The 19,753-nt window shown below is 44.3% G+C and overlaps 1 long non-coding RNA gene across 1 annotated transcript; it reads right to left on the bottom strand.

The window, feature by feature from the left end:
* Nucleotides 1–2,480: 2,480 nt before the first annotated feature.
* LOC149918742 (uncharacterized) lies at nt 2,481–4,456 on the bottom strand. The gene is made up of 3 exons (XR_016465384.1): nt 4,167–4,456; nt 3,106–3,192; nt 2,481–2,997 (listed from the first exon to the last, which is right to left on the bottom strand). It is a non-coding gene; the product is annotated as an uncharacterized LOC149918742 (long non-coding RNA).
* Between the last annotated feature and the right edge of the window lie 15,297 nt (nt 4,457–19,753).

The following is a 19,753-nucleotide window of genomic DNA, read 5'->3' as shown; positions in this document are numbered from 1 at the left end:
ATCACATTACATTATCAAGTTCCTTTCCCTGTAGGTCGCTAAACAAACTGTTCTAATACCCATCAGATGGACTGATCCCAACTGCTCAGAAGATGGATGGCTGTATCACAGATCAGTATCAGATCCTGACGTAACAATGAAGAGTTTTTCCTCCCCCAGTTCCCAGTCTTTATGATATTCTGTTTCACAAGAGTAATTGTTAGCAATCCTCAGCAAACAGCTCAGAGGCTGAAAATGACATCTAGAGATGAGATCTGCTCCTGCTCCGAAGGATTTACACCAGCTGGCTGAGTAGGCAAATAGAGAAAAATGTTGCCTCCAAGTTACATTGGTGAGGCTGGGTGGTTCCTGGGGTGGTGGCAGCCCATAGAGAACAGGTGATTTCAGCCTTTTCTCTGTTGGGTTGATTACAATGGACCCCCTGCAGAGATAACATCCAAGATCTTTGATATGAGGAGCCTGGGATTTATTGTCCTCTGAAACCAAAATATCATGTTGCTGCTAAAGGTTGTACTTTCCACCAAGCAGTAGCAGGGCAGTGTGAAGAGGATGCTATGAAAATGTTCTGTGCAGCTCTAGGTGTCAAGGCTGTATTTTTCCTTGTGACAATGCAGTTTACCTGTGTTCCAAGGTAAAACTGATCGTCTGGCCCTTGTCGTGTGTTATAAGCAAAAAGTCAATGAACCTTAACTGGAATTGTTAACTTCCCAGCAAGATTCATGTTAGACTTCCTCCTTCAGTTAATCAGCTGCAGCCTATCCATCAGCCTCACAGGGGTCTGCCAGGGATCTCTCCTACAGAGGACAGCCAAAGGTCTGTCTCCATCAGTCTGCTGGCCAGAGCCAGTGCTTACCTAGTAAAGTGAGTATGAATAGGGATGAACTGCAGTAAAACCTCTCCAAAATATTCCTACTTCAGTCAGAAGGGCTGTATTTCTCACTGGTAAAATGCACTGTATTTGTTCTAGCATAGGAATCATTTTCGGCATTCATAATATCTCATGTCATGGAGATCTGCATTGAGCTATACGCTTGGTGAGTAAGAAGCTGCAGCCAGAACCACTACAAATATGAATCTCTTCATACTATTTCCATAAGCACAAGCCTCCCAGCCCTTGATTTGGAAATTGCATTGGTGTTATGCATTTTTTTGTGCTGCCAAAAGCCATCAAGCAAGTGTGCATGGTGTGGCTCATTCACGCAGTCTCTCATTGTAGGGAGCCCCAGAACTATCCTGGTGTGGCAGGTTACAATTCCTCGTTCTGGGCAGATCTTCTTTCCTTATCTAATGTCCTTTGTCTTTCTACAGTTTTTTGCCAGCATCTGATACTGTAAGCTGTGAAACATGCTGGATGCTCTCATAAAGCTGGAGAGGGCATAGCAAGAGACTTGTGGTATTGACCACATCTGGGACCAAGACTGTTGCACACACAGCACTCATCATACTTATTTTGGCCTACATCTTGATATCCAGGAAGGTTTTCTAGGTATCTCATCTGCACAGAGATCGTTGTGCATTGCTTGGGTACATGAGCCAAAGAGACCCCATTGGCATTGCAGGATAATGCTGCTAGAGGATGCTATAAAGCATCACAGCTACATGAAATATAGTAGTAAATGTCTACCACAAGCCCATAGTCTACCCTCTTTTGAATTTCAGCTTTTCTTCTCTCCAGACTAGTGAACTCAGGAGTTGGACTCGATCCGTATAGGTCCCTTCCAACTTGGGATATTCTATGATTCTATGAATCTCACCCCACCTGGCCACACACACCAGCCTACAGAGCCCAAACACAGATATCAATGGCACACACATTATAAAAACTACTCATCCTACACACCTGGATACTTATGCAGCAAGATGAGACTATTCCATGAGCACAAGTAACAGAGACATATTTGGGAGCTAAACATCCTGTAGTTCAGAAGGGACTGCCAAAAGAAAAATTTCCTCCTTTGATTCAGATTCTACAGGCTTTTAGCAGCTGGAGACATCCCATGGTCTTGCTGCTGTTTATTACTCTTCCCTCCTTACTCCCCCCTGAGACAGATGCATCTCTGAGTAGTACAGGCCAGGGATCACCACCCCTTGTTCCCAGTGAAAACTCTGAAGACCACTGTTTTGTGATCATAGAGGCTTTCACTCCCATTCTGATTCCTCTGACAGAATGTAATTTCCAATGCGTGCTCCCGAGTCCTCATCAATCCGTAGAAGTGGACTGCACTGGGTTAAGCCAGTGGGGATTACTCAGGTTCCCTGGGACTTAATTCATTTCTCTGCCTTAACATTCTCTTCATGACATGCTTTTGCCAACCCTGAGGTTGCCCAGGAAAGTGGTGCAATCACCTCCCCTTGGTAGATGGGGATGGTTTAGTAGGCATGGTGGTGATGGGTTGACAATTAGACTAGATGATCCTCATGGTCTTTTCCAATCTTAATGATTCTATGATTCCATCTCTTGGGTCCTGCTGCAACCCAGACCATCTTCCCAAACACAAACCCCTGTAGCACCCCCTTTTCTGCAACACCAAAGAGGGAAAGCCCTCCCTTGCAGACAGATTCCAGATCTGCTGACAAAGCTGGGAGGCTCCAAGCACATATCTCTTCACCCTTCTGCACTTCAGCAACTACCAGGAATCAACTCCTGTCCCACATCAGCCACCAGCATGGGCATCAGCTCCCCTGAAGGAAATGCATACACGGTGCTGAGGGATATTATTGCACTGACAGCTGGATTTACACTTTCTCCATCTGGACCAGACGTCACTTTTCACAGCTCATTGCTCTGCTTTGTGTCCAGAACTGCTTCCCCCTCCCTCTTCTCCCTTTATGTATAGATATTTTATTGCAAACACTCTGACTTTTTACGACCGGATTTTTCACGCTCTAGCCCACTTCCCCCATCCATTCTGTTGTCACTTTTACCGTTAGCTGCTCCTGGATAAAAATAACAAGAAGGGCTGGGTTTTGTGAGATGGCCTCCATGCTTATGGGAACCTACAGAGAACAAGGAGAAAATGATATTAAATAACAAGGCTACCTGTCAGGAGGAGCGGCTAATAATAATAATACACGGGGTGAAGAGACTGGTGTGTTGTAACTTACTATTTAAATGAAATGCTGATCCACTCTTATTTAAGGTCCTATCTTAGGCAGAGAGCAACTGGTGTTCATCACGAAGTCCATCCCAATCTGAAATGGGAGCAAGCAGATGCTGTTTTAATTCCCCATCCAAATAATCCCTAATTCCACACTTAATGCAAATAATGCTGGTTTCCATCCGTCACTGAATATCTAGAAAGGCACTCTTGTTTACAGATGTTCATGAGACTCACAGGAGATCAGCCAAGAAGATCTGACTGAGATAATCAAGGTAATGGATTAAGATAATCAAGGTAATGGCCTCAAGTTGTGCCAGGGTAGGTTCTGGTTGGATATTAGGAAATATTTCTTCTCAGAAAGAGTGGTGAGGATGCCCAGGGCAGTGATGGAGTCATTGTTTCTGGAGATTTTCAAGAAACAGGTAGATGTGGCACTTAGGGACATAGTTTAGTGGGCATGGTGATGGTGGGTCAACAGGTGGACTAGATGATTTTAAAGGTTTCTTTCAACCTTAATGATTCGATGATTCTATGATCCTGCTCTTATCCTGAGCCCATCAGTCATTGCCTCTACGCCAGCACCCTTGGCTGTGCAGATCACTACTTCTGGAATCACACTGGAACATCATCTCTCATACAGGTAAACTGTTGGCACAGCTCTTGACATGACTTTGGCCCGGGACAGCTAAAACCCTCCTAAATGACTTCCCAGCATAAAAATCAGGAGTTATTACCACGCTTTTCCCACCAGGCAACTTGCATGCAGACACCTCATTTTGGACATAAGGAGAGTTTATTAGTACTGATGCACCTAGATCATTACCCTTAAGCTCAAGGTAGCAAGAAATTCACTGTCACTGGTGAATGTGCTGTTATAGGTGGCCAATGTCAATGAGTTGTTATTGCAGCTGGTCCCCTTCCGGACTGAACATTACTCATATTGTACAGCCTTGTAGGACTGTTCCTTATGGGACAAGAAGTCAGTTTTACAGCCAAGAACCTTGCTAATGTTCTTGTTTACTTACAAAAAAGCCACCATAACTTATCCTTCACAGCAGTTCCCACCTGCAGAACTGCTCTCTGCTGGCCTCTCTCCCCATCTTCCTGCTTGTCTTCCTTGCACAAAGCTGCTCTCTTGGTTTCTCTTTCAGTAGATTGCCATTTTCTGATAAAAAGGAAGAGAACTCTGTATAAAATGACTTGGGTATCACTGCTTCAGCAACACCATGAGCAAAATCCATTTCATTTCACTGCAGGCACCCGACAGTTAAGCATTAAATCTGGGCCCATAATTTAAGCTCCTTCTCTTGATCGTATCTAAACAAATCATCTCATGCATATTGTAGCTGAGACTGAAAAAAAAAAAAATCCTATGAATATGGAAGGTTCTCTTTTAAACCTGTGAATATTGGCTAGATAACACGGGCTATGGTAAGTTAAGGCTTTTTTGGCACAGAATTCACTTCCTTGCAGAGAAGGAAAGACTTAATTTAGGTACTACAATTTTTTTCTTGAAAACAATGCTTAGAAATAACTGTTCAGCATTTGTCACAAGCGTGGAAGGTTCTGTAGCAGTTCATGAACACACGAATGATGCAGATGATGCAGCAGTTCAGCTCCGTGTATAAGTCTTCTGTTTATATTTCACACTAATCAAAGATAGTAAAGTTGCATATTTTTTTTCTTTCACATGAATTACACTGAGAGCATCAAAGGCAGAATGACACAAGTGTGATTCTAATTGGCAGGAAAGCATGGCTTCCAAGTTGACAGGAAAAGATTTTCCTGTCCAAATTGGATTCATAGCAATATATGCGTATTTTTTAGTTTCCTGGAAAGTGGAATATTTCCAAACATGGTGCACAGCCAATGGAACTGGCATTTTATCAGCTCCACCAGCAGCAATACAACAGACACTGATACCAGCTGCATTACACTGCCGCAGGCAGCACCCAAGTTCCCTTGCTCATGGGGTTAATCACTGTGTGAACTCACCCAGGGCTTGAAAAATGGCAGGTTCAAGAGTTCCTGGCCTGTAATCCTGGCCAGGTTTCACTGAAGTTTAACTTGTATTCAGTTAAACTGCTTTAAGCCCACATTTATTTCAAAGAATGTCATGTTTGCTGAAGTAGCACTTTCCCATGGCCCTTATATTTTAGAAAAGACAGGACAATAATCTGAATAATTCCAATTGCAACAGTTGGTCTTTCATATGCATATCCTTGATTTTACATGGGCAACTGTGCAACCTTCCTACCCAAGCAAAGGTCAAGTGCACATTATATATCCTCATATCTAATAAAAGTATCTCATGTCAGAGATAGCCTGGAAACAGGAGATAAAGACACAGATTTAAAATATCTTCAGCCCAGTTGGTTCAGCTTCATCTTTCACCTTCAAGGTTCAAAGAACATCAGCAGTTCTCAGGTAAACAAAATAAAGCATTACTGACACTGGGAATTCACTTTAGGTTTAAATATAAACAAATCCAGGCATGTTGATGTAAAGAAATGTGGAGGTAAGATAATCCAAAATATTTACTCTGCTCTGTAGGAAGCCCACACAAAACCCATTTCATTATGAGACGTGCTCTAGTTCTGTTCTCCATTTTTCAGCCATCAATTAGACGGAGCTACCCAGGGCCACATCTGATCTTTTTGCTTTTCTCCTTCATGATGTGTTTCGGACAAAATTAACAAACAAATGTCAAGAGCTTTTTACAAAGTGTCTTTGCAAATGTATATGGAGGCAGTGGAATTTTCTTGCAATAACAGTCTTATGGCTGGAGTTGTTTAAATGTAGACAAGGCACTTGAGAATGAAGCAGGGAGAGTCCTGTTCTGCTCCTGCTGGGGCATGTGGACAGGATGACCTAACGAGCCTTTCCCATCTGCCACCCCTATGGTTCTCTGAGAAATCGAATCCCAGGAGACCCAGGGCCTGATCCTGAGAGGTGAACCCAGAGGACTAGACTTCACCCTACTTAGACTTACTATAAATAAGCTTGTGTCAGACCCAGTTCCTGGCATTTGCCTTTTTCTCAGTCCTTTCAGTCAGCCCCTCTTGGCATTTAACAATGTGGTTTTTCCAATGAAATACGGATTGCTTTCACTTCCACATTTTTCCCAGCTGTCTGACTCCGAAATGTGAGCTGACTTGGTTAAATCTGAGGTGCCAACACTAGAGAGATGGGCAAAGATTAAAAAAAATAATAATAAATCCCACTTCAAATTATGCAAATATTTGTGCAAAGGAAAAAAATGAATCTGCCTCTGCCATGCCTACCCTCCTGCTGAGTTTATAGTAAGGATGCCAACAATGAAGTTTCTGGCAAGAAACCTGGGGTAAAGAGGACACATTAAGAGAATTCTTAAAAATCTTTCAGGAGGGTTAATTTTAATTGCAAAACTCATCTTCTAAATGTCATTAATCTCATCAAAGATCAAAGACATTGCTGGGTAATCTGTGTATCCTACAAAAAGTTAACCAGACATGAAACTGTCACTAACAGAAATATTTACTACAACCAGATGAAAAATAATATCCAATAATTTCTACAATCAAAAAAACCTTCATGCCATAGGGGAGAAATTGAAAACAGAAGAGGAGACTAGAATCCTGAAATGTGTTGTGTAACTGAATTACATTCTCAGTCTTCCTTTCAGTTTTTTTTGTATGTGCCTTCCAGTCTGGGGAAAGTGTTTGGCAATATTTTAGAGCTAGCAACAATTGTGTGTGGGCAACTATTCGTTTGAATGGAATCATCCATTTTCCATCAAACTTGGAGTTTACAGTAGAACTTCCAATTTTTTCACATAATGAGTTTTAGCCAGAGAAATGCCCTTGAACAGACACTTCAGTCAATATAATGGAAGTTAGTAATTAAGGTCTAAAGAGACTTGCTGATAATTTGGAAATTATTTGCATTCAGATTTCAAACACGGACAAAACTGGAAATCATGGTCACTGTCCATAGAGATGACAGATGGACACAGCAAACATCTGCACAGAAGGGGCAGTTGAACTACGTGTGGATCACAAGATGACCAAATTGAATGAATAGAAGGCAGACCTCATGTCCTGGCAGATTATAAAGATCTGGAGACGTTTCTGATTCTCTGTAACCTTCTCAGCATGGATTGATTGATGTCCATTTTGAACGACTCACTTTATACAATCAAAGAGAAGACAACAAAGATGTCCTCCATGTCTTGGTGTGCCTGTGTACAGTATCCTCCATTCAAGAACTGTGTCTAGAAGGCTGAGTTGTTCTTGATGGAAAATATTACCAGGTCCACAGTCAATTCTCTCACTACTTTATGATTGGACTGTGCCCTGACCTTCCAAAGAGCCTGAATCCGTTTTGAGAGTTGGCAATTCATTACTGAGATCATTTGTGGAAAAGAAGAAAAAAAAAAAAAGAAAAAAAAAGAATCAGCAATATTGAGAAACACATCTGTGGAAAAGCTGAGACTGCGCTGGGGAATGAAAACAGCATGGTCTCCTAGTGACCTGGTGAGTAGGCACAGCAACAGGTCACTGGTCATTGAGCTCAGGGATGACAGGAGCAGGCTGCAGAAAGATCCCACCAGCACAGACATCGAAGCAGGCTATCACAGGGAAACTACAGTGCTACCCAGCACAGCCTAACTAAGATGTGGTGGAGCTGACGTCCACAATGGCAATGACACAAGTCATGTCTTCAGTCCATTCCATGCAATGTCCTTCACAAAGGTACCAATTCCAAGAGGTAGAAACTAATATCTACTTAACTAAGCCCTGAGAGAAGCAGATGAACAGGCAGCAAGAGTAGAAGGAATTAGGGCTACTTGTGCTTTCTGGATTCATTCTTCTGCACCCATTTATCTTGCCATGAATGGAGACTACGCCTCTTCAAAGGAAAACTGTGCTCCTACCTCAGCAAGTGGCAAAATGCCCAGCAATTTCAATGACGGCAGAACAAAGCCTTGTGAGAAAAGGGCAAAGAAGAAGGGGAGCAAATTCACTGTTGCCATAAATGTGCCTGCATGCTGGCTTTCTATCTGCAGAGGCTTTGCATGAGCTCATCCCATCCCATCACCACAAGCCGGCATCTGGGTGGTCAGGGCAGCGTTCAGTGCATGCTGAATGTATATCAATAAGCCTCTGAGCATCAGAGCTCTGCTGTGCTCCCAGGGGAGGTCCCCTGTGCTAAGATCTCCCATGTTAGGTAGTGCTCAGGAGATGTGCACAGACTGTGCCAACCCAATGCCAGAACCAGGAGACAAATGAGGGAATTCAGGCATGGGGCTGGGAGCTTCCCAGCATTGCTGTGCAGCATCATCTTTCAAGGTTTGCTCATTCTCTATTGATCTCAGAGCCTGTGCATGCTGCTCTCTTGTAAGACAGCATTACAACGTGCTGCTGACAACACACAAAGAAAAGTGAGTGCTGGAGGTGTGGGATTTGGATATTAGTTCAACACACTACTTTGCTCTGATGTCCAGTTGCCTAGGTGAGGGAACAGAGCCCAGGCTCCAAGGTAAGCCTTCCAAGAGAGGATGCTGGAGTCTCCAGCTCTGGACAGTTCACTTGATGAAACATCCTGAATTGTACTAATCACTGATAAGGTTGCATCTTGTGTGCACTTCTTAATTTTGGCCACTCACTACAAGAAAGACACTGAAACCCTGGAGTGTGTCCAAGGAAGGGCAGTGAAGCTGTGAAAGGTCTGGGGCACAAATCTTATGAGAAGCAGCTGAGGGAACTGGGACTGCGTAGTCTGGAGAAGGCTCAGGGGAGACCTTATCAGTGGAGGTAGGGTTTGGCCTCTTCTCCCAGGTAACAGTGATAGGACGAGAGGTAATGGCCTCAAGTTGTTCCAGGGGACGTTAGGAAAGATTTCTTTTTAGAATGAGTGATAATGCATTGGACTCACCATCCCTGTAGGTGATAGGAGTAGATATGGCACTGGGGGACATGGTTTAGTGGGCATGGTGGGGGTGGATCAATAATTGAACCAGATGATCTTAAAGGTCTTTTCCAACATTAATGATTCTATGATTCCACAAAAATCCTGCTCTGCTCAGCAGCCTTCACGCTAATCAGCAGAGAAACATGGCAAGAACCAAGTAGACATGCACTCATTCTACTTTGGCAGGAGTTTATCAGCCCAGCTTGGCCTGCTGGCTTGTTAGCACCACATGCTACTCCAGTGTATGGGAGGACGTGGTCTGTAAATCTCAGCTGACACATAATGATAATTACTCTTCATTTTCCTTCCTCCTCAGCTAAGTACGTATTTAGCCTGGTGGCACTGAAATGGTTTCCCATCCTGTGTAGTTGCAAACCTGGAAATCATACAGAAAAAAAATAGCACACAATAGTCTCCAATAGACTTGGAGATATAACTGTATCCTTGGTGACGTATGAATCTTTTTTTTTTTTTATTTTCCTCTGGTGTTTGACAGCCGTTGAGGGGAAAGAGGAAGAAATATTTTTTTTAAGTGGAAAGAGCAAGACAGGTGCAACATGAGTTCTTGTTTTACTGAGATGTAGCTGTCAGGAGAAGTTGTAGGGTATTGAATTCTCTGGCATTTCTCTCCAGCTCTCTTGTATAAATAAAATAAGTCTGAACCATCAAGCAAAGGCTTTGTGTCCTAGGGAACTTTGCGTTTCTTTAGAGTACTCTTCACAGGGAAGGAATGCAGCTCCAGAGCTGGACAATTTGCTTTATACCATCCTTCTGGTTGACGTGACTGTGGATAAACAAAGTAACTCTGGAGCCAATAGTGAAAAAAGGGCAAATTCTTCTTTGAACAGTTGCACCACTAACTCATCTGCTCTGAGGCCTCCTGCCCAACTTCTATCCAGCTTACCAGTGGAAAATGGAAAAGACGATGAAAAGGCCACAGAGACCTAGCTCATCACCAACAGTCACAAGACTCCCACTCCATTGTTCTCAACAGGGCAGAAAAATCCCAAGACAATTGTACTTTAGGCCAGCTCTCGTCATCCCTCACCATGCAAAGTGACAGATCTATATGATGTGGCTGTGGGACCAGATGTGGAGGCTAAGAATAGTAACACTATACTGAATAATGAACGAATGTTGTGTTTTCTTATGGATTTGTCTGAGAGGAATGGAAAAGAATTACATAGTTTGTATTCCATCACCATCCTCCTGATTGAGCGGCCTAAAATGTGGTACACTGAGATTTCTAGATTAAAAAATACAAAGTTAGCTGCTCCCATTAAGTTTAACACCTCAGTGTATCAACAACTCAATGTATTAATTTGATATCAACACATCCCCTTCACCAATAAGCATTCAGACATGTTCTTTCTATATATGTCTTCTTGGCATTTGAGAGCCATTTTTTAACTAATTCCTACATGGCCTTACTGCAATGGTGGAACCTCCATTCATGCCCTGATCATCATGTTTGTTACAGGTTTCTTGGTCCTAGAAGGCTACATTTGAATGTTATGCCCACATCTATTCTCAAAAAGAATGATATGAAGAGAGGAGTGAGTGGACAGACTGCCTGTCTACATCTGAGCCCATAGTCAGCATATCCTCAGTGCTATTGCATCTACATTTGATGTAGATGTCTCTACGGTGTCAGCTCCTTCAACATGGAGGATGAGATGAGAAAAAAGATAATCGCATCCTTTTTTTCCACTCAAAGAAAGCTTTCCTTGACTCCATCCAAAATGCTTTTGTTCCCCAAGCTATGTGTACACCAGTGTGTCTGGACACATCAGACATCCCATGGGACTAGCAGGAGAACAAGCTGGGTGAGTCAGCATCCTGCCTCCACAAGTGGACGCCCAAGTAAGAACATAGGCTGAGGAAAAATACATAACAATATTTCCTTAAAACACTTCTCAGCATTCAACAGCCTGTGGGCTGGGAATTTTCCAGGTAAGAAGAAGGATTTCTGCACGTGAAATTTTCTTACAGCTTTTTCCAATTTGTTTATGAGCTTTCAGGTCTACAACATCCTGCAGCCAGGGGATCTCCACAGCTTTATGATGATATGTGAACAACCACTTCTTTTTGCTTGTTTTCCTCTTGTCCTGTGGTATCTTCTTCTGATGTCCCCCAGTTCTTACATGACAGAGTTTGTGAAGTTTCATCCCCGTTCTCCTTTTCTGTGCTACTTGGGAGTAATATTGCCATATTCATTGCCCCTCATTCTTTGCTTTCCAGCCTAAGAAGTCCTAAAATTTGGCAACATTGGCACTTCTTGCCCCATCCCTGGAGGTGTTCAAGGCCAGGTTGGATGGGGCCCTGGGCAGCCTGATCTAGTGGGTGGCAACCCTGCCCGTGGCAGGGAGGTTGGAACTAGATGATTTTTAAGCTCCCTTCCAACGCAAGCCATTCTGTGATTCTATGATTCTTTCCAGAGAAGGTCAGCAGAGGGAGCTGATGGTCCAAGCCCTTTCAGCAGCTCGTCTCTCTGTGCGTTTCAGCTTCTAACAGTCTAAATATAAAACAATGCCCATTGTTTCTCCCAGCTGCGAGTCTGCAAGATTCAAGAGAATACAATCAAATATCCAATTAAGGCAATGTACTCAAAAGGAAGAATAGCAGTACTTAAGGGAATGCTTTATGTTGAACAAAGGCAAATTTCAGGGCTTGTCATAAAAACAAGAGAATGAGATAGGCAAGACCAAAAAACCTGATTCAGAACGAGCCTTCGATCACTGCATATTTTGGGGAAGTTTGGATTAAGCTGAAAAATCAAAGAATGAAACTGCAGACAGGGATGCAATAGAGTTGAAAATGGGATGTAATGGGGTTGGGAACAAGGATGCATGGGGGTTGAGGAAGGGGATATCATGGATTTGGAGATGGGGATGTCATGGGATTAGGCACAAGGATGCTATGGATTGGGGGTGGGATGCAATGAGGTTGAAAACAAGGATGGAATGTCTTGCCTTGAATATCAGATTATGAGGACCTGCAGGAAGACATCTTGTCTTCTGATTGAAACTCCTTTTAATTCTTGGAGAGGTTGTCTGAACTGGGAGTATTCCTTGCATTGGTGGTTAGAGAAAACTCCAGCTGACATGACCTGGACTTTACAACATTTTATCTTTGCCACATATTCAGCTAAGAGAAAAAAAAATTAATCTAAAATTACCTCAGTTTCTTGTGTATTCCCCAGATTCTAGGGCATGTTTTACCTACAGTTTTTCTTCACTGTGAGCAAACTTTGTCCTAGGATGTACATCAGCTGGAGTACTGCATCCACATGTGGATCCCTCAGTACAGGAAAGACGTGGACCTGCTGGAGCACATCCAGAGGAGGGCCACAAAAATGATTCAAGAAATGGATCCTCCGAGGACAGGCTGAGAGAGCTGGGGCTGTTCACCCTGGAGAAGGGAGACCAGAAAGTGATCTTTCAGTATGTAAGGGGGGCTGTAATAAAGAAGGGGACAGACTCTTTAGCAAGAGCTGTTCTGACAGGACAAGGGCAAATGGTTTCAAACTAAAAGAGGGCAAATTTAGATTGGATATAAGGGAAAAGATAGTGAGGCAATGGAATAGGTTATCTAGAGAGGTGGTGGAGACATTCAAAGTCAGTCTGGACTCAGCAACCTGATCTAACTGTAGGTGTTTCTATTCATTGCAGGGAAGTTGGACTGGTCTTTAGGGTACCTTCCAACTCAAACAATTGTATGATTCTGTGAGTCTACAACCCAGCATCTGGTGGAGATTGCCCCATGAGATGAGATTTTCATAGGGTCTACCATGAGATTCAGAGCACAGAAAGCATTGGCTGCAAGTCCTGAGCTCCCCCCGTGTCCCCAGGCTGAGCCCTGGGCTCTGCAGGAAGCAGCACACAGGAGGAGACCCAGGGCCTGACAGCTTCCAGTCCTCCGGAAACTTCAGGGAAATGAAAAAAAAAAAAAAAAAAAAGTCTGCTTTGGGTCTGCTTTGGAGCCAAACCAGCTCATAAAGAAAAAGAAGAAATAATAAAAATTAAAAAAAAAATAGAAATAAAAAATCCTTGATGACATTTCCCGCTAACCGGAAAGCCTGCTTTCTTTTCCAGCAAACTCTCACTCCCCCATCACCTCTGGTTCTGGCGTTCCCCAAGATGCACGTGCTTTGGCTGGGTTTTATTTAATCCTCAGCACTGAGGAGCCTCGCTTCTTGTTTCTGGCAGCTGGATTCCACCACTGGGTAATTCTGTGGCTAAACTGTTTAAATAATGTTAATGGCTTTACAAATTCACTTTCAAAACAGCCCGAAGTGTAAAGCCAGCACAGCTGAAGCAGCATGCTGGAGCTTAGGCATGTTTAGATAAGAGTGGGTGCAGTGTAAGCTGTCAGAGTGCTCCATGCAAACTATTCACAAGCCAAGAACCAGGGACTTCTGCCTATTAGATACACCTCCTGCACTGCAATGGAGTAGGTGCTTACTGCAGCAGGGCAGGGTTTGATAGCCAGCACAACTTGGAGGTTTTGGAGTTTTGTGTGTTTGTTTTTCTTGGCAGCATGCTCCCACTCTGTGACAGGTGCCACTGAAGAAAACAATAGCATCTCCATAGGTATTTTCTTCAGGTTTTTGAAACAGCAGTAAGAAAATTCTATGATTCTACGATTCTATGAAAAGGAAAAGAAAAAAGAAAAGGAAAAAAGAAAAAGGAAAAAGGAAAAAGGAAAAAGGAAAAAGGGAAAGGGAAAGGGAAAGGGAAAGGGAAAGGGAAAGGGAAAGGGAAAGGGAAAGGGAAAGGGAAAAGGGAAAGGGAAAGGGAAAGGGAAAGGGAAAGGGAAAGGGAAAGGGAAAGGGAAAGGGAAAGGGAAAGGGAAAGGGAAAGGGAAAGGGAAAGGGAAAGGGAAAGGGAAAGGGAAAGGGAAAGGGAAAGGGAAAGGGAAAGGGAAAGGGAAAGGGAAAGGGAAAGGGAAAGGGAAAAAAAAAAGAGAGAGACGGAGAGGGAGATGGAGAGGGAGAGGGAGGGAGGGAAAAGGAAAAGGAAAAGGAAAAGGAAAAGGAAAAGGAAAAGGAAAAGGAAAAGGAAAAGGAAAAGGAAAAGGAAAAGGAAAAGGAAAAGGAAAAGGAAAAGGAAAAGGAAAAGGAAAAGGAAAAGGAAAAGGAAAAAGGAAAAGGAAAAAGGAAAAGGGAAAGGGAAAGGGAAAGGGAAAGGGAAAGGGAAAGGGAAAGGAAAGGAAAAGGAAAAGGAAAAGGAAAAGGAAAAGGAAAAGGAAAAGGAAAAGGAAAAGGAAAAGGAAAAGGAAAAGGAAAAGGAAAAGGAAAAGGAAAAGGAAAAGGAAAAGGAAAAGGAAAAGGAAAAGGAAAAGGAAAAGGAAAAGGAAAAGGAAAAGGAAAAGGAAAAGGAAAAGGAAAAGGAAAAGGAAAAGGAAAAGAAGAAGAAAAAGAAAAAGAAAAAGAAAAAGAAAAAGAAAAAGAAAAAGAAAAAGAAAAAGAAAAAGAAAAAGAAAAAGAAGAAAAAGAAAAAGAAAAAGAAAAAGAAGAAAAAGAAAAAGAAAAAGAAAAAGAAAAAGAAAAAGAAAAAGAAAAAGAAAAAGAAAAAGAAAAAGAAAAAGAAAAAGAAAAAAAAAGAAAAAGAAAAAGAAAAGGAAATGAAAATATGAGACTTCACAGAGGATACTGATTGTATGGCAAAACTTCAAGGTTTAGCATGGGGTGAATATGTGTTCCTTTATTTGAAGCAATAATGGCAGTTGTCTGGAGCTATGCCATACCCTTAGCTCTTAGCCAGGATCTGCTCTAGCTAAAGATGAGGTTGAGAAATGCTGCTGGAGGGCAAGACTTGGCTACCCCAAATCTGTATTTCCACACCCAGACCCTTTCTGGATTGAACAGAGAAAGCTATCAGAGAACATCAGAGCTCTCTGTGCGTAACTGTATTTGCACATCTACGACTCTCTGGTGCCTGCATAGGCTTTGTGTCCACCATGCAGGTCATGCTGTCATCATGGTAGTCATAACAGTATTGCTCGGGATTATCTGTGCCTCTCAGCAGCCCAGATTTCACAAGGGTCACACTGCTTTCACGTAATTGCAGTTGTGCTCAATAATCTCCCTTGGACAAATTAAAATAGGGTCAGGAGATGCTTGTGCTTTGATTTACATCAGGATAAATCAACTGTTCTGCCCCAGTGGTTGTCTGTGTACCAGCGAAGGAAAAGTGAGATAAGGTCAGTACAGACCTACAGAGATTTAATGTGTGTCAGCATAGCACAACTCAGCATTACGTGTTTAGGAAACCAAACAAATTCAAAAGAAAAATTAAGTGCGTATTTCAGCAATGTGGATGATAAACCACTGAAACAAGCCAGTACGGGAAGGGGTGGATTCAGTACTTTGTGATGTCTTCAAATCAAATGGTTTCTCCCAGAATTGTTTTGGGCAATTTAGTGAGCAATGATGTAAAACCTTGAGGCTGCTGAAGCCAGAAAGCCTGCCAGTGACTTTGAAGGTTTACAGCCTGGCTTTAGTCTTGATGAATGAGAAGGATCAAACAGGAAACAGGATTTGGAAAGGGACAATTTTTGGTCAGCACAGAAGGAAAACCAGTCATATGATATAGTGGTGTTTGTGGGGATTGCATAGTAGATGTTGGCCAATGAAGGATTTGAGGCCATGAGGTCAGGGCTGGATGAAATGGGATCTCAAAGATGATGTGTATATAAATGACAGGAAGGAAACAGAAAGCATCCATTCCTAGTGCTGTTCCACGTGGTAGTTTGTGCCTGGCCCAGCAGTGACCTGGGACATGTCTAGCCCATGGTGATGGACCTACGACAACATGTTGCCTGAGGTGGTCCTAGCCCGTAACCCCCAGATGTCATGGCAAATCATCTTCAATGTATGAACCAGTCAGTTTATCCAGCTTCTCCAGTCTAAACACAGCCCTGCCTTCCCAAAGACAAGTGCCACTTTTTCACATTTGGACAGTGGGCACAGGTATGCTAAAGCAACCCTAGAACCTCAGCTTCAAGTGCTGTATCATCCATTACCATGGACAACCTAAGCCACAAATATCATCAGTGTTGACAAATAGTTTCCTCCAGGCTAGACAGAAGGTCTCTGACAGCTTCCCACAGGAGAAAGTTGAGGATGCCCCAACCACAAAGCATTAGACCTCACATTCCAGAGCATCATAATAGGATTATGGGATCACTCTGGCTGGAAAGGACCTCGAAGCAGGCTCAGCTGTGGGTATCAACACAGATTGCTAAGGGCTGAATCCAGTTTTCTCTCCCAGGATGGAGACTGGACAACAAGGAGTGTTAGAGTCACACTGTCCAAAGCATAAGATGAATGAAGGAGCAGGATTATGATTGCTGAAGCCAGACACAGCCTGCCAGCCTTCCTTCAGCTCATTCCAGGAGCCATAGATCTCATCTAGGGGGTGCAAGAGGTTTGCTCTTCCCCCATCCTCATTCTTCATCTTCTTGCAGACTCCCCCAAGCCACAGGAGCCCAAAAGCCCCTTGTGTTGCTCCAGCTCTCTTGCATGAGTGCCCTGTAGTCATTCCCCAGCTCGCTGCCCTGCCGTGATTCATGGCTCCTCTCTTGCTCTTCCTTATATGGGAACTTTGCATTTTCTCACATTTCCTGCACTGGGAAAGACAAGGCTGAAAAGTGCCTTTTTATATTCTCTGCTGCCAGTCCCTTGCCTAGAGACAGTTCACATCCCACTGTGCCCCACAACACCCCTCATGCAGGAATAGTTCTTTAAGGTCTCCCCATCCCACACCATATCCTGCCACCTGGGCCATCATAGATGCTGCCAAAATCCACCAGCAAGTGCCCCTTCCTCATGTAGTGAATCATGGCCATTCCCATGTCCCCCACAAATGGCACACACACTAGACAATGCACCCTGCTACCTAAGACATGGACATGGGACTGTCGTTAGCAGCTTCTTTCAACAGAGTCATCCACAGAATAAGAATTTCCAAATAACAGAAAGGTTGAGGCTAGAATTGACATCTAGGTCCATCTGGTTCAATTTCAACTCCCAGAGCAGGGTGCCCATCCATCCAAGTGGCTTTTGGAGATCTCCAAGAAGAAGAACCCACAGGCTTTCTGGGCAATATTATGGCTATATTTTAATTACATTCTCTCTTCAAGTATTGAAGGGAACACTACTGAACCCTGAGAAATGTGGCAGCTTATTTTCTCTTTCTCCAACCTATTTTCCAGGTGGCTGAGAGACTGTAAAGTCAAAGCAGGAAGGAACGTGGGAAGAGATGGACAGATGCCCATTTCCTTATGAAACCAAGCTAAAAATAGGGTGAGATTGGCCCTTGGAAGCCACACGGTTCATCCTTTTGTGCTGATGTGGGACCACTTCTACGAAAGCAATTGCGACACGAACTATTTTAAGCCCACTCCAGTTTCTCCCACAGTAAGCATGCTGGATTTGCCCCCACTGCCTTGCTTCTTTGTGTGATGGGCCATCAACAATCTGCAGGGCATTTCCCCATCCCTTCACAGCAGCTGCCTGCACTCGCAAGATTTCACAGAAGTCACAGAATCACAGAATCACAGAATCACAGAATGACCTGGGTTGGAGGGGACCTCAAGGATCATGTAGTTCCAACCCCCCTGCCTAGCAGGGCCACCAAACATACACCTTTACTAGATCAGGTTGCCCAGAGCCTCGTCCAACCTGGTCTTGAACACCTCCAAGGACGGGGCATCCACAACATCCCTGGGCAGCCTGTTCCAGGACCTAACCACCCTCCTAGTAAAAAACTTCCCCCTAACATCCAACCTAAATCTTCCCTCTTTTAACTTAAAACCATTTCCCCGTGTCCTGCTATTATCAGCCCTTATGAAGAGTTTACTCCCCTCCTGGGAGTAAGTTCCCTTCAGATATTGAAAGGCTGCAATGAGGTCGCCCCGCAACCTTCTCTTCTCCAGGCTGAACAAACCCAACTCCCTCAGCCTGTCCTCATAGGGGAGGTGCTCCAGCCCCCTGATCATCTTCGTGGCCCTCCTCTGGACCCTTTCCAAAATCTCCATGTCTTTTTTGTACTGAGGGCTCCACACCTGAACACAGTACTCCAGATGGGGCCTCACAAGAGCAGAGTAGAGAGGGACAATCACCTCCCTATCCCTGCTGACCACCCCTCTCCTGATGGAGCCCAGGATCCCATTTGCTTTCCGGGCTGCCAGAGCGCACTGCTGGCTCATGATAAGTTTCTCATCTATCAGGACCCCTAGGTCTTTCTCTGCCGAGCTGCTCTCAAGGACAACTCCCCCCAGCCTGTACAGGTGCCTGGGGTTCTTCCGGCCCAAGTGCAAAACCTTGCACTTTGCCTTATTGAACCTCATTAGGTTCACCCGAGCCCAGCTTTCCAGCCTGTCAAGGTCCCTCTGAATGGCCTCCATTCCCTCCACCGTATCGACTGCACCACTCAGCTTGGTGTCATCAGCAAACTTGCTGAGGGTGCACTCCATTCCCTCATCGATGTCATTAATAAAGATGTTAAAGAGCACCGGTCCCAAGACAGACCCTTGAGGGACACCGCTCGTTACCGGCCTCCACCTGGACATAGAGCCATTGACCACCACCCTCTGTCTGCGGCCTTTCAACCAATTGCTTATCCATCTAGTTGTCCACCCGTCAAATCCACTTCCCTCCAGTTTGGAGATGAGGATGTGATGGGGGACCATGTCAAAGGCCTTGCTCAGGTCCAGGTAAATGACATCAGTTGCCTTCCCTTCGTCCACCAATGCCGTCACTCCATCATAGAAGGCCACAAGATTAGTTAAGCATGACCTTCCCCTGGTGAAGCCATGCTGGCTATCTAGGATCACGTGCTCGTTCTTTATGTGATCAAGCATATTGTCCAGGAGGATCTGTTCCATAATCTTCCCAGGCACGGAGGTGAGACTCACCGGCCTGTAGTTACCCGGGTCCTCCCTGCTCCCCTTCTTGTAAATGGGAGTGACGTGACCCTTCCTCCAATCGTCCGGGACCTCACCTGACAGCCACGACTTCTCAAATATGATGGAGAGCGGCTCGGCAACCACCTCAGCCAGCTCCTTCAGGACCCTGGGATGCACGCCATCTGGCCCCATAGACTTATACTCATTCAGTCTAAGGAGGCACTCTCGGACTTGCTCAACCCTTACAGTGGGGAGGGATTTACCTCCTTGGTCCCCACATAGAGGTATGGGGGTGCAAGACTTAGGGACATGAAAAAGACTAGAATCCTGGCCACCAGTGAAGACCGAGGTGAAGAACTCATTCAGCACCTCAGCTTTCTCTTCATCTGTTGAAGCCATTTCTCCTTTTAAATTTACCAAAGTAGGTACGCCCGTTTTGGCCTGTCTCTTCTGGCCAATGTACCTGTAGAAGGTTTTCTTATTGTTTTTCACGTCCCTGGCCAAGTTCAGTTCTGCCTGCGCCTTGGCTTTCCTGATCCCACGTCTGCAAGTCCGGACGGCATCCCTGTATTCTTCCCAGGTGACACAGCCTTGTTTCCAGAGCTTGTACACCCCTTTCTTCACCCTCAGTTCTCTTAGCAGGTCCTTGCTGAGCCATGCCGGTTTTCTACCTCTCCTGCCCACTTTCTTAATCAGGGGAATGGAGACCTCTTGTGCTGCCAGGAGGGCATCCTTGAAGAGCAGCCAGCTCTCCTCAACGTCCTTATCTTTGAGGGCAGCGCGCCAGG

This window comes from Phasianus colchicus, chromosome 3, assembly GCF_987193195.1.
Source record: "Phasianus colchicus chromosome 3, bPhaCol1.hap1.1, whole genome shotgun sequence".
NCBI classification, from domain to species: Eukaryota; Metazoa; Chordata; class Aves; order Galliformes; family Phasianidae; genus Phasianus; species Phasianus colchicus.
Note: the sequence above shows the minus strand (reverse complement) of the source record. Positions and strands in the feature narration are given on the sequence as shown.